Below are 13453 nucleotides of genomic sequence, written 5' to 3'. Positions count from 1 at the left end.
AACACGAGCGTGCATTTAAATATGATTTAACGTTTACTGCTGTACGTCGCTGAATATAATGAAGGCTGACCAGCGGCCCGTTAACGTGCGATATAACGTTACTCTGGACGTTACTTTACGGACACTTAAGATAAGATAAGATAAGATAATCCTTTATTAGTCCCTCAGTGGGGAACTAAAGAACAAGCAGCTGTGACCGGACACAGTGCTTCATGTGAATCACGTTACCGTGAAATAAACACGCAGTATCCGTTGTATCACGTCACGTATCGTCATTAATGCATGTAGTTCATAGTTATGTACATTAACTGCTCCACGTGTGTTTGACAGCATTAGTTACTTGGCAGATTAAGGATATCAGACAACATATACTCAACTAATAAATTATGTGTTATTTCAGATGAAACTACCAGCACTATATAACGTCATTAAAGTGATGAACACATGCTTTTTTGTACTTTTACTTAAGTCAGACTTTGAGTAAGTAAGATTTGAATGCAGGAATTTTACTTAAAGAGTATTTACACCATGTGGTGGTATTAATACATATTTGTTTACTGAAGTACAAGATGTGTAGACTTTCTCCATCACTGTTAAAATAATGTTTATTACATTATACAAGAAGTGCAAGAAGATATTAATTTAATGACGTTCTAATTCTCATCTGTTTGCATCTCAGTGATGGATGAAGATGAAGCGCTGGAGAGAGGGATGCTGAGTATCTCCTTCAAAGCCACATGTGCAGAGCTGAGAGTAAACATTTGATGTCTTTCATTTATACCACCTGAAGATTTAAAATCAGTTACAGTTCAGCCGGTTTGCTGAACGGTTAATCGTGTGTTCTATTCAGTGTACATGCTATGTTTTTTGTTTATGTTTAACAGCTGTTTCTGCATCATCAAACAGCCAGACAACAGGCTCCGAGAACAGAAAGAGGCTTTTCACCAAAAACATTCTTATCCCACATGAAGCATGACTTGAACCGTTCTGTCTCATGTAGTCAATATGTTTTTTAATACTTGTTTTATTTACAGATGTCCAGCTTGACAATATGTCAGATCTCCTGAAACCGGCTCATCTCAAGCTGCAAGAACACATGATCCTCATTGCTCAGTAGCTTGACCAAACCGGTTTGACATCATCTGCTGATCTACGGACTATGACCCCAAACCACCATTCTGATTCCAAGACAATTACTGTCGTTTGCATAGCAACCGCTTCATTTGAATTCGTATTGTCCAGGCCTGAATGTACCATGATTGCAATTACGCATAGGAGCGTTGCCAACAAAATGCAGGCATTCCAGAAAGAACATTCAGACTTGGTTTTGCTTCTAAAACACTAGTTACTTGGCAGATTAAGGATATCAGACAACATATACTCAACTAATAAATTGTGTTATTTCAGATGAAACTACCAGCAGTATATAACGTCATTAAAGTGATGAACACATGCTTTTTTGTACTTTTACTTAAGTCAGACTTTGAGTAAGTAAGATTTGAATGCAGGAATTTTACTTAAAGAGTATTTACACCATGTGGTGGTATTAATACATATTTGTTTACTGAAGTACAAGATGTGTAGACTTTCTCCATCACTGTTAAAATAATGTTTATTACATTATACAAGAAGTGCAAGAAGATATTAATTTAATGACGTTCTAATTCTCATCTGTTTGCATCTCAGTGATGGATGAAGATGAAGCGCTGGAGAGAGGGATGCTGAGTATCTCCTTCAAAGCCACATGTGCAGAGCTGAGAGTAAACATTTGATGTCTTTCATTTATACCACCTGAAGATTTAAAATCAGTTACAGTTCAGCCGGTTTGCTGAACGGTTAATCGTGTGTTCTATTCAGTGTACATGCTATGTTTTTTGTTTATGTTTAACAGCTGTTTCTGCATCATCAAACAGCCAGACAACAGGCTCCGAGAACAGAAAGAGGCTTTTCACCAAAAACATTCTTATCCCACATGAAGCATGACTTGAACTGTTCTGTCTCATGTAGTCAATATGTTTTTTAATACTTGTTTTATTTACAGATGTCCAGCTTGACAATATGTCAGATCTCCTGAAACCGGCTCATCTCAAGCTGCAAGAACACATGATCCTCATTGCTCAGTAGCTTGACCAAACCGGTTTGACATCATCTGCTGATCTACGGACTATGACCCCAAACCACCATTCTGATTCCAAGACAATTACTGTCGTTTGCATAGCAACCGCTTCATTTGAATTCGTATTGTCCAGGCCTGAATGTACCATGATTGCAATTACGCATAGCTTCAGCAACACATTGTCCTCGTTCACTGACAAATAGCTTTACCAATGGATTTCCAATCTACTGATACCAGTGACCTGCTGATACGTGACGTAAAGGGGGCGTGGTTCCAGCTATAAAAGATGTCTCAAATTGTCACACAGCACAGATGAGCCCAGACAGCTATTCGACCAACATCTCCACGAAATCAACTTTACTTGGTAAGCTTCTTCTCTTTTAGATATTAACTGCCTTCTCTGTTAGATAGTAACACCAACTTACAGCAGGAGAATTCGCCTCACTTACAGTTAAAATAAAGACTGTATACATCAATTATTATTCTCCGTTTTGACATTTAACTGGATGGATTATAAATAATTTCATGGTTTTTTATTTGAGTGAACTCTCATTTCACTAAAATAAAGGCTGCATTACGCTCACTGGATTATAGTCCTGTTATCTGTTCGTTTGTGCAGCAGTTCTGATTCTGATATTGAATAAACCTTTTCTTGTGTTTCACAGCAATGGCATTTTCATCCCCGTCTAAATTCCAAACAACAGATGACCCGGAAATCAAAGCACTCATACAGGCCTGTCAACTTCTTACCGTAAGTTCAACTATTCTTACTTAGAACATAATTATTAAAGATACCTTCTATCACATTGATGTCATTTACTTACATTTTGCAGTGTTTGCTCTATTTCCTTACAGTATAGCTGTGGAGATACTTCAGTCACCAGACATAAACTGTACAGTACATGCCTGAAGACATGTAGTGATGTCACTACACACATGGTCAATCGGGCAAAAGAGCAATCCAAACATGACAAACAAGTGCAATACCTGCGCAGAGAGCTGGAAAAGGCAACCCAGGAATGCACAAAACTTAAATATCAACTGGATGAGCAGAACAAAGCGGCTTTAAGAGCCGCTGAATTAAAGGACTTTCTAGATGGTAATTATCGTACCTGCTATTCATGATTGTCATTCCATAATTACAAACTTCTGTTATATACACTTGATACTAATCCTACACGCAGTAAACATATTTGACACTGTTTACTTATGCTTCTCAGATACCCATGATGAAGAGATGGTGGCTTTGCTAGAAGCTGTTTCAGCACAGGAAGCAGAGACTCCACCGACACCTGAGACTCCACCTGAATCACAGACTCCACCTACAGCTGCAGCAGAAATGGCACCTACAATCTGAAAACATGCACACACACACACTTTTATACTTTTTTAAACATTGTCCCTTTTTTTGACAATAAAGAGCTTTCCAACCTTGACTCACTTGCTGATGTGCCACTTTCATATTGTATTTGGTCTTGTCTTGTACAATTAGGAAACAAATCGTCAAGGGGCAAACTTTCTGTATCTGTTGTACTTCACACAACAGCCAACTACTGCCACAATATGTATGCATAATAGAGAACCTAAACATTTGAGTGATTACAAATTCTAAAAAGCTTGACGCTTCAGTGAACAACGTGGTGTGAAGTCATTTTACAGTATATAGCTTTGGCGCCACATGATGGCGCCAAAGCTATTATTCGTTTCAAACAAATAATACAGGCTTGCTAGCCAGGTTAGCCACTTAGCTCAACTTTGGGCTATTATCTCGACAGCTAATTACATGACAAACACTGACAGTAAATGCACTCAAAACATTAAGTACAACAACAAAACGAAACAGTTACGCCACATATCTTCAGTTACACTTCTATCACTTTGCAAACACAATCTGGTGCTTTAATAACAGTTATATTATATTCACATTATACCAGCAACACCTTGCCTTATAACTCACAAGTATACACTGTATATAACAAGGAGACATCTTTGTGACATATGGCCAATCTTTGTTTAGTGAAAATGACACAATAAATTATGACAGATGCTAAGTTCAAATGTAATCGGTCAAATAGTGTTGCTGACAATCCTGAATAAATCCAGACGTTTGAACGAAACGTTTTTCACATTAATATATAACAGATATGACAGATGTATTAACCGCTGTTTACAATACCTCTAACAATATCTATCATCAATTAGTATCTGCAGCAAAAGAAAATATCCCCGCGTTCAACCAGTATGGATATAATATATATTTGGCCACCAGCAGCGCTGTGGTGCCGTTCTGCGGGTGAAAGACTTTCTCCGGAGACAGACCGGATGTTTGTTCTGGTAGTGGACGGAGAATGGCGAGAGTGCTGAAGAGCACTGTTGCGATTTCTTAAAGAAACGGGATTAGACCATAGGATTTAGTTGGAAAACAGTGAAGAAAAGGTTACCCTGAAACTGGACACTCCGGTACAGTAGGTGGCGGTATGCACCTATACAAGTTGGTTGCGACCCGCCAATCAAATTTAAAGAAGAAGAAGAAGAAGACCGGATGTTGTGAAAGTCTTGGCTGTGTGCACGCTACATACACGACGGTAAGTAGTCATTAAGATGAATAATAATGAATTAAAATGTCATGATAATTAGTCTGGGTGCTGTCTGACATTCACGTGAAAGCTATGAAGATAAAGTTCGTCGGTTCTTTCAGTTTTATTGTTCATTCATGTCCGACTTTGTTGTGTTTTTGCGGCCGAAATCATGTAAACACGAGCGTGCATTTAAATATGATTTAACGTTTACTGCTGTACGTCGCTGAATATAATGAAGGCTGACCAGCGGCCCGTTAACGTGCGATATAACGTTACTCTGGACGTTACTTTACGGACACTTAAGATAAGATAAGATAAGATAATCCTTTATTAGTCCCTCAGTGGGGAACTAAAGAACAAGCAGCTGTGACCGGACACAGTGCTTCATGTGAATCACGTTACCGTGAAATAAACACGCAGTATCCGTTGTATCACGTCACGTATCGTCATTAATGCATGTAGTTCATAGTTATGTACATTAACTGCTCCACGTGTGTTTGACAGCATTAGTTACTTGGCAGATTAAGGATATCAGACAACATATACTCAACTAATAAATTATGTGTTATTTCAGATGAAACTACCAGCACTATATAACGTCATTAAAGTGATGAACACATGCTTTTTTGTACTTTTACTTAAGTCAGACTTTGAGTAAGTAAGATTTGAATGCAGGAATTTTACTTAAAGAGTATTTACACCATGTGGTGGTATTAATACATATTTGTTTACTGAAGTACAAGATGTGTAGACTTTCTCCATCACTGTTAAAATAATGTTTATTACATTATACAAGAAGTGCAAGAAGATATTAATTTAATGACGTTCTAATTCTCATCTGTTTGCATCTCAGTGATGGATGAAGATGAAGCGCTGGAGAGAGGGATGCTGAGTATCTCCTTCAAAGCCACATGTGCAGAGCTGAGAGTAAACATTTGATGTCTTTCATTTATACCACCTGAAGATTTAAAATCAGTTACAGTTCAGCCGGTTTGCTGAACGGTTAATCGTGTGTTCTATTCAGTGTACATGCTATGTTTTTTGTTTATGTTTAACAGCTGTTTCTGCATCATCAAACAGCCAGACAACAGGCTCCGAGAACAGAAAGAGGCTTTTCACCAAAAACATTCTTATCCCACATGAAGCATGACTTGAACCGTTCTGTCTCATGTAGTCAATATGTTTTTTAATACTTGTTTTATTTACAGATGTCCAGCTTGACAATATGTCAGATCTCCTGAAACCGGCTCATCTCAAGCTGCAAGAACACATGATCCTCATTGCTCAGTAGCTTGACCAAACCGGTTTGACATCATCTGCTGATCTACGGACTATGACCCCAAACCACCATTCTGATTCCAAGACAATTACTGTCGTTTGCATAGCAACCGCTTCATTTGAATTCGTATTGTCCAGGCCTGAATGTACCATGATTGCAATTACGCATAGGAGCGTTGCCAACAAAATGCAGGCATTCCAGAAAGAACATTCAGACTTGGTTTTGCTTCTAAAACACTAGTTACTTGGCAGATTAAGGATATCAGACAACATATACTCAACTAATAAATTGTGTTATTTCAGATGAAACTACCAGCAGTATATAACGTCATTAAAGTGATGAACACATGCTTTTTTGTACTTTTACTTAAGTCAGACTTTGAGTAAGTAAGATTTGAATGCAGGAATTTTACTTAAAGAGTATTTACACCATGTGGTGGTATTAATACATATTTGTTTACTGAAGTACAAGATGTGTAGACTTTCTCCATCACTGTTAAAATAATGTTTATTACATTATACAAGAAGTGCAAGAAGATATTAATTTAATGACGTTCTAATTCTCATCTGTTTGCATCTCAGTGATGGATGAAGATGAAGCGCTGGAGAGAGGGATGCTGAGTATCTCCTTCAAAGCCACATGTGCAGAGCTGAGAGTAAACATTTGATGTCTTTCATTTATACCACCTGAAGATTTAAAATCAGTTACAGTTCAGCCGGTTTGCTGAACGGTTAATCGTGTGTTCTATTCAGTGTACATGCTATGTTTTTTGTTTATGTTTAACAGCTGTTTCTGCATCATCAAACAGCCAGACAACAGGCTCCGAGAACAGAAAGAGGCTTTTCACCAAAAACATTCTTATCCCACATGAAGCATGACTTGAACTGTTCTGTCTCATGTAGTCAATATGTTTTTTAATACTTGTTTTATTTACAGATGTCCAGCTTGACAATATGTCAGATCTCCTGAAACCGGCTCATCTCAAGCTGCAAGAACACATGATCCTCATTGCTCAGTAGCTTGACCAAACCGGTTTGACATCATCTGCTGATCTACGGACTATGACCCCAAACCACCATTCTGATTCCAAGACAATTACTGTCGTTTGCATAGCAACCGCTTCATTTGAATTCGTATTGTCCAGGCCTGAATGTACCATGATTGCAATTACGCATAGCTTCAGCAACACATTGTCCTCGTTCACTGACAAATAGCTTTACCAATGGATTTCCAATCTACTGATACCAGTGACCTGCTGATACGTGACGTAAAGGGGGCGTGGTTCCAGCTATAAAAGATGTCTCAAATTGTCACACAGCACAGATGAGCCCAGACAGCTATTCGACCAACATCTCCACGAAATCAACTTTACTTGGTAAGCTTCTTCTCTTTTAGATATTAACTGCCTTCTCTGTTAGATAGTAACACCAACTTACAGCAGGAGAATTCGCCTCACTTACAGTTAAAATAAAGACTGTATACATCAATTATTATTCTCCGTTTTGACATTTAACTGGATGGATTATAAATAATTTCATGGTTTTTTATTTGAGTGAACTCTCATTTCACTAAAATAAAGGCTGCATTACGCTCACTGGATTATAGTCCTGTTATCTGTTCGTTTGTGCAGCAGTTCTGATTCTGATATTGAATAAACCTTTTCTTGTGTTTCACAGCAATGGCATTTTCATCCCCGTCTAAATTCCAAACAACAGATGACCCGGAAATCAAAGCACTCATACAGGCCTGTCAACTTCTTACCGTAAGTTCAACTATTCTTACTTAGAACATAATTATTAAAGATACCTTCTATCACATTGATGTCATTTACTTACATTTTGCAGTGTTTGCTCTATTTCCTTACAGTATAGCTGTGGAGATACTTCAGTCACCAGACATAAACTGTACAGTACATGCCTGAAGACATGTAGTGATGTCACTACACACATGGTCAATCGGGCAAAAGAGCAATCCAAACATGACAAACAAGTGCAATACCTGCGCAGAGAGCTGGAAAAGGCAACCCAGGAATGCACAAAACTTAAATATCAACTGGATGAGCAGAACAAAGCGGCTTTAAGAGCCGCTGAATTAAAGGACTTTCTAGATGGTAATTATCGTACCTGCTATTCATGATTGTCATTCCATAATTACAAACTTCTGTTATATACACTTGATACTAATCCTACACGCAGTAAACATATTTGACACTGTTTACTTATGCTTCTCAGATACCCATGATGAAGAGATGGTGGCTTTGCTAGAAGCTGTTTCAGCACAGGAAGCAGAGACTCCACCGACACCTGAGACTCCACCTGAATCACAGACTCCACCTACAGCTGCAGCAGAAATGGCACCTACAATCTGAAAACATGCACACACACACACTTTTATACTTTTTTAAACATTGTCCCTTTTTTTGACAATAAAGAGCTTTCCAACCTTGACTCACTTGCTGATGTGCCACTTTCATATTGTATTTGGTCTTGTCTTGTACAATTAGGAAACAAATCGTCAAGGGGCAAACTTTCTGTATCTGTTGTACTTCACACAACAGCCAACTACTGCCACAATATGTATGCATAATAGAGAACCTAAACATTTGAGTGATTACAAATTCTAAAAAGCTTGACGCTTCAGTGAACAACGTGGTGTGAAGTCATTTTACAGTATATAGCTTTGGCGCCACATGATGGCGCCAAAGCTATTATTCGTTTCAAACAAATAATACAGGCTTGCTAGCCAGGTTAGCCACTTAGCTCAACTTTGGGCTATTATCTCGACAGCTAATTACATGACAAACACTGACAGTAAATGCACTCAAAACATTAAGTACAACAACAAAACGAAACAGTTACGCCACATATCTTCAGTTACACTTCTATCACTTTGCAAACACAATCTGGTGCTTTAATAACAGTTATATTATATTCACATTATACCAGCAACACCTTGCCTTATAACTCACAAGTATACACTGTATATAACAAGGAGACATCTTTGTGACATATGGCCAATCTTTGTTTAGTGAAAATGACACAATAAATTATGACAGATGCTAAGTTCAAATGTAATCGGTCAAATAGTGTTGCTGACAATCCTGAATAAATCCAGACGTTTGAACGAAACGTTTTTCACATTAATATATAACAGATATGACAGATGTATTAACCGCTGTTTACAATACCTCTAACAATATCTATCATCAATTAGTATCTGCAGCAAAAGAAAATATCCCCGCGTTCAACCAGTATGGATATAATATATATTTGGCCACCAGCAGCGCTGTGGTGCCGTTCTGCGGGTGAAAGACTTTCTCCGGAGACAGACCGGATGTTTGTTCTGGTAGTGGACGGAGAATGGCGAGAGTGCTGAAGAGCACTGTTGCGATTTCTTAAAGAAACGGGATTAGACCATAGGATTTAGTTGGAAAACAGTGAAGAAAAGGTTACCCTGAAACTGGACACTCCGGTACAGTAGGTGGCGGTATGCACCTATACAAGTTGGTTGCGACCCGCCAATCAAATTTAAAGAAGAAGAAGAAGAAGACCGGATGTTGTGAAAGTCTTGGCTGTGTGCACGCTACATACACGACGGTAAGTAGTCATTAAGATGAATAATAATGAATTAAAATGTCATGATAATTAGTCTGGGTGCTGTCTGACATTCACGTGAAAGCTATGAAGATAAAGTTCGTCGGTTCTTTCAGTTTTATTGTTCATTCATGTCCGACTTTGTTGTGTTTTTGCGGCCGAAATCATGTAAACACGAGCGTGCATTTAAATATGATTTAACGTTTACTGCTGTACGTCGCTGAATATAATGAAGGCTGACCAGCGGCCCGTTAACGTGCGATATAACGTTACTCTGGACGTTACTTTACGGACACTTAAGATAAGATAAGATAAGATAATCCTTTATTAGTCCCTCAGTGGGGAACTAAAGAACAAGCAGCTGTGACCGGACACAGTGCTTCATGTGAATCACGTTACCGTGAAATAAACACGCAGTATCCGTTGTATCACGTCACGTATCGTCATTAATGCATGTAGTTCATAGTTATGTACATTAACTGCTCCACGTGTGTTTGACAGCATTAGTTACTTGGCAGATTAAGGATATCAGACAACATATACTCAACTAATAAATTATGTATTATTTCAGATGAAACTACCAGCACTATATAACGTCATTAAAGTGATGAACACATGCTTTTTTGTACTTTTACTTAAGTCAGACTTTGAGTAAGTAAGATTTGAATGCAGGAATTTTACTTAAAGAGTATTTACACCATGTGGTGGTATTAATACATATTTGTTTACTGAAGTACAAGATGTGTAGACTTTCTCCATCACTGTTAAAATAATGTTTATTACATTATACAAGAAGTGCAAGAAGATATTAATTTAATGACGTTCTAATTCTCATCTGTTTGCATCTCAGTGATGGATGAAGATGAAGCGCTGGAGAGAGGGATGCTGAGTATCTCCTTCAAAGCCACATGTGCAGAGCTGAGAGTAAACATTTGATGTCTTTCATTTATACCACCTGAAGATTTAAAATCAGTTACAGTTCAGCCGGTTTGCTGAACGGTTAATCGTGTGTTCTATTCAGTGTACATGCTATGTTTTTTGTTTATGTTTAACAGCTGTTTCTGCATCATCAAACAGCCAGACAACAGGCTCCGAGAACAGAAAGAGGCTTTTCACCAAAAACATTCTTATCCCACATGAAGCATGACTTGAACCGTTCTGTCTCATGTAGTCAATATGTTTTTTAATACTTGTTTTATTTACAGATGTCCAGCTTGACAATATGTCAGATCTCCTGAAACCGGCTCATCTCAAGCTGCAAGAACACATGATCCTCATTGCTCAGTAGCTTGACCAAACCGGTTTGACATCATCTGCTGATCTACGGACTATGACCCCAAACCACCATTCTGATTCCAAGACAATTACTGTCGTTTGCATAGCAACCGCTTCATTTGAATTCGTATTGTCCAGGCCTGAATGTACCATGATTGCAATTACGCATAGGAGCGTTGCCAACAAAATGCAGGCATTCCAGAAAGAACATTCAGACTTGGTTTTGCTTCTAAAACACTAGTTACTTGGCAGATTAAGGATATCAGACAACATATACTCAACTAATAAATTGTGTTATTTCAGATGAAACTACCAGCAGTATATAACGTCATTAAAGTGATGAACACATGCTTTTTTGTACTTTTACTTAAGTCAGACTTTGAGTAAGTAAGATTTGAATGCAGGAATTTTACTTAAAGAGTATTTACACCATGTGGTGGTATTAATACATATTTGTTTACTGAAGTACAAGATGTGTAGACTTTCTCCATCACTGTTAAAATAATGTTTATTACATTATACAAGAAGTGCAAGAAGATATTAATTTAATGACGTTCTAATTCTCATCTGTTTGCATCTCAGTGATGGATGAAGATGAAGCGCTGGAGAGAGGGATGCTGAGTATCTCCTTCAAAGCCACATGTGCAGAGCTGAGAGTAAACATTTGATGTCTTTCATTTATACCACCTGAAGATTTAAAATCAGTTACAGTTCAGCCGGTTTGCTGAACGGTTAATCGTGTGTTCTATTCAGTGTACATGCTATGTTTTTTGTTTATGTTTAACAGCTGTTTCTGCATCATCAAACAGCCAGACAACAGGCTCCGAGAACAGAAAGAGGCTTTTCACCAAAAACATTCTTATCCCACATGAAGCATGACTTGAACTGTTCTGTCTCATGTAGTCAATATGTTTTTTAATACTTGTTTTATTTACAGATGTCCAGCTTGACAATATGTCAGATCTCCTGAAACCGGCTCATCTCAAGCTGCAAGAACACATGATCCTCATTGCTCAGTAGCTTGACCAAACCGGTTTGACATCATCTGCTGATCTACGGACTATGACCCCAAACCACCATTCTGATTCCAAGACAATTACTGTCGTTTGCATAGCAACCGCTTCATTTGAATTCGTATTGTCCAGGCCTGAATGTACCATGATTGCAATTACGCATAGCTTCAGCAACACATTGTCCTCGTTCACTGACAAATAGCTTTACCAATGGATTTCCAATCTACTGATACCAGTGACCTGCTGATACGTGACGTAAAGGGGGCGTGGTTCCAGCTATAAAAGATGTCTCAAATTGTCACACAGCACAGATGAGCCCAGACAGCTATTCGACCAACATCTCCACGAAATCAACTTTACTTGGTAAGCTTCTTCTCTTTTAGATATTAACTGCCTTCTCTGTTAGATAGTAACACCAACTTACAGCAGGAGAATTCGCCTCACTTACAGTTAAAATAAAGACTGTATACATCAATTATTATTCTCCGTTTTGACATTTAACTGGATGGATTATAAATAATTTCATGGTTTTTTATTTGAGTGAACTCTCATTTCACTAAAATAAAGGCTGCATTACGCTCACTGGATTATAGTCCTGTTATCTGTTCGTTTGTGCAGCAGTTCTGATTCTGATATTGAATAAACCTTTTCTTGTGTTTCACAGCAATGGCATTTTCATCCCCGTCTAAATTCCAAACAACAGATGACCCGGAAATCAAAGCACTCATACAGGCCTGTCAACTTCTTACCGTAAGTTCAACTATTCTTACTTAGAACATAATTATTAAAGATACCTTCTATCACATTGATGTCATTTACTTACATTTTGCAGTGTTTGCTCTATTTCCTTACAGTATAGCTGTGGAGATACTTCAGTCACCAGACATAAACTGTACAGTACATGCCTGAAGACATGTAGTGATGTCACTACACACATGGTCAATCGGGCAAAAGAGCAATCCAAACATGACAAACAAGTGCAATACCTGCGCAGAGAGCTGGAAAAGGCAACCCAGGAATGCACAAAACTTAAATATCAACTGGATGAGCAGAACAAAGCGGCTTTAAGAGCCGCTGAATTAAAGGACTTTCTAGATGGTAATTATCGTACCTGCTATTCATGATTGTCATTCCATAATTACAAACTTCTGTTATATACACTTGATACTAATCCTACACGCAGTAAACATATTTGACACTGTTTACTTATGCTTCTCAGATACCCATGATGAAGAGATGGTGGCTTTGCTAGAAGCTGTTTCAGCACAGGAAGCAGAGACTCCACCGACACCTGAGACTCCACCTGAATCACAGACTCCACCTACAGCTGCAGCAGAAATGGCACCTACAATCTGAAAACATGCACACACACACACTTTTATACTTTTTTAAACATTGTCCCTTTTTTTGACAATAAAGAGCTTTCCAACCTTGACTCACTTGCTGATGTGCCACTTTCATATTGTATTTGGTCTTGTCTTGTACAATTAGGAAACAAATCGTCAAGGGGCAAACTTTCTGTATCTGTTGTACTTCACACAACAGCCAACTACTGCCACAATATGTATGCATAATAGAGAACCTAAACATTTGAGTGA

The 13453-nt window shown here is 38.2% G+C and overlaps 3 long non-coding RNA genes across 6 annotated transcripts; all 3 read left to right on the top strand.

The window, feature by feature from the left end:
• Positions 1-453: 453 nt before the first annotated feature.
• On the top strand, positions 454-3514 carry LOC306795955. 2 transcript variants are annotated; one of them, XR_013773020.1, is made up of 5 exons: positions 454-1760; positions 2042-2480; positions 2782-2867; positions 2972-3215; positions 3337-3514. It is a non-coding gene; the product is annotated as an uncharacterized lncRNA (long non-coding RNA). The 2 variants fall into 2 exon arrangements; XR_013773021.1 differs by having other exon boundaries at positions 454-2480.
• A 1808-nt stretch (positions 3515-5322) lies between these two features.
• Positions 5323-8383, top strand: LOC306795989. 2 transcript variants are annotated; one of them, XR_013773024.1, is made up of 5 exons: positions 5323-6629; positions 6911-7349; positions 7651-7736; positions 7841-8084; positions 8206-8383. It is a non-coding gene; the product is annotated as an uncharacterized lncRNA (long non-coding RNA). The 2 variants fall into 2 exon arrangements; XR_013773025.1 differs by having other exon boundaries at positions 5323-7349.
• A 1808-nt stretch (positions 8384-10191) lies between these two features.
• On the top strand, positions 10192-13252 carry LOC306796031. Of its 2 annotated transcripts, XR_013773029.1 has the most exons (5): positions 10192-11498; positions 11780-12218; positions 12520-12605; positions 12710-12953; positions 13075-13252. It is a non-coding gene; the product is annotated as an uncharacterized lncRNA (long non-coding RNA). The 2 variants fall into 2 exon arrangements; XR_013773030.1 differs by having other exon boundaries at positions 10192-12218.
• The last annotated feature ends 201 nt before the right edge of the window (positions 13253-13453 follow it).

This window comes from Melanostigma gelatinosum, assembly GCF_949748355.1.
Source record: "Melanostigma gelatinosum genome assembly, chromosome: 22".
NCBI classification, from domain to species: Eukaryota; Metazoa; Chordata; class Actinopteri; order Perciformes; family Zoarcidae; genus Melanostigma; species Melanostigma gelatinosum.
Note: the sequence above shows the minus strand (reverse complement) of the source record. Positions and strands in the feature narration are given on the sequence as shown.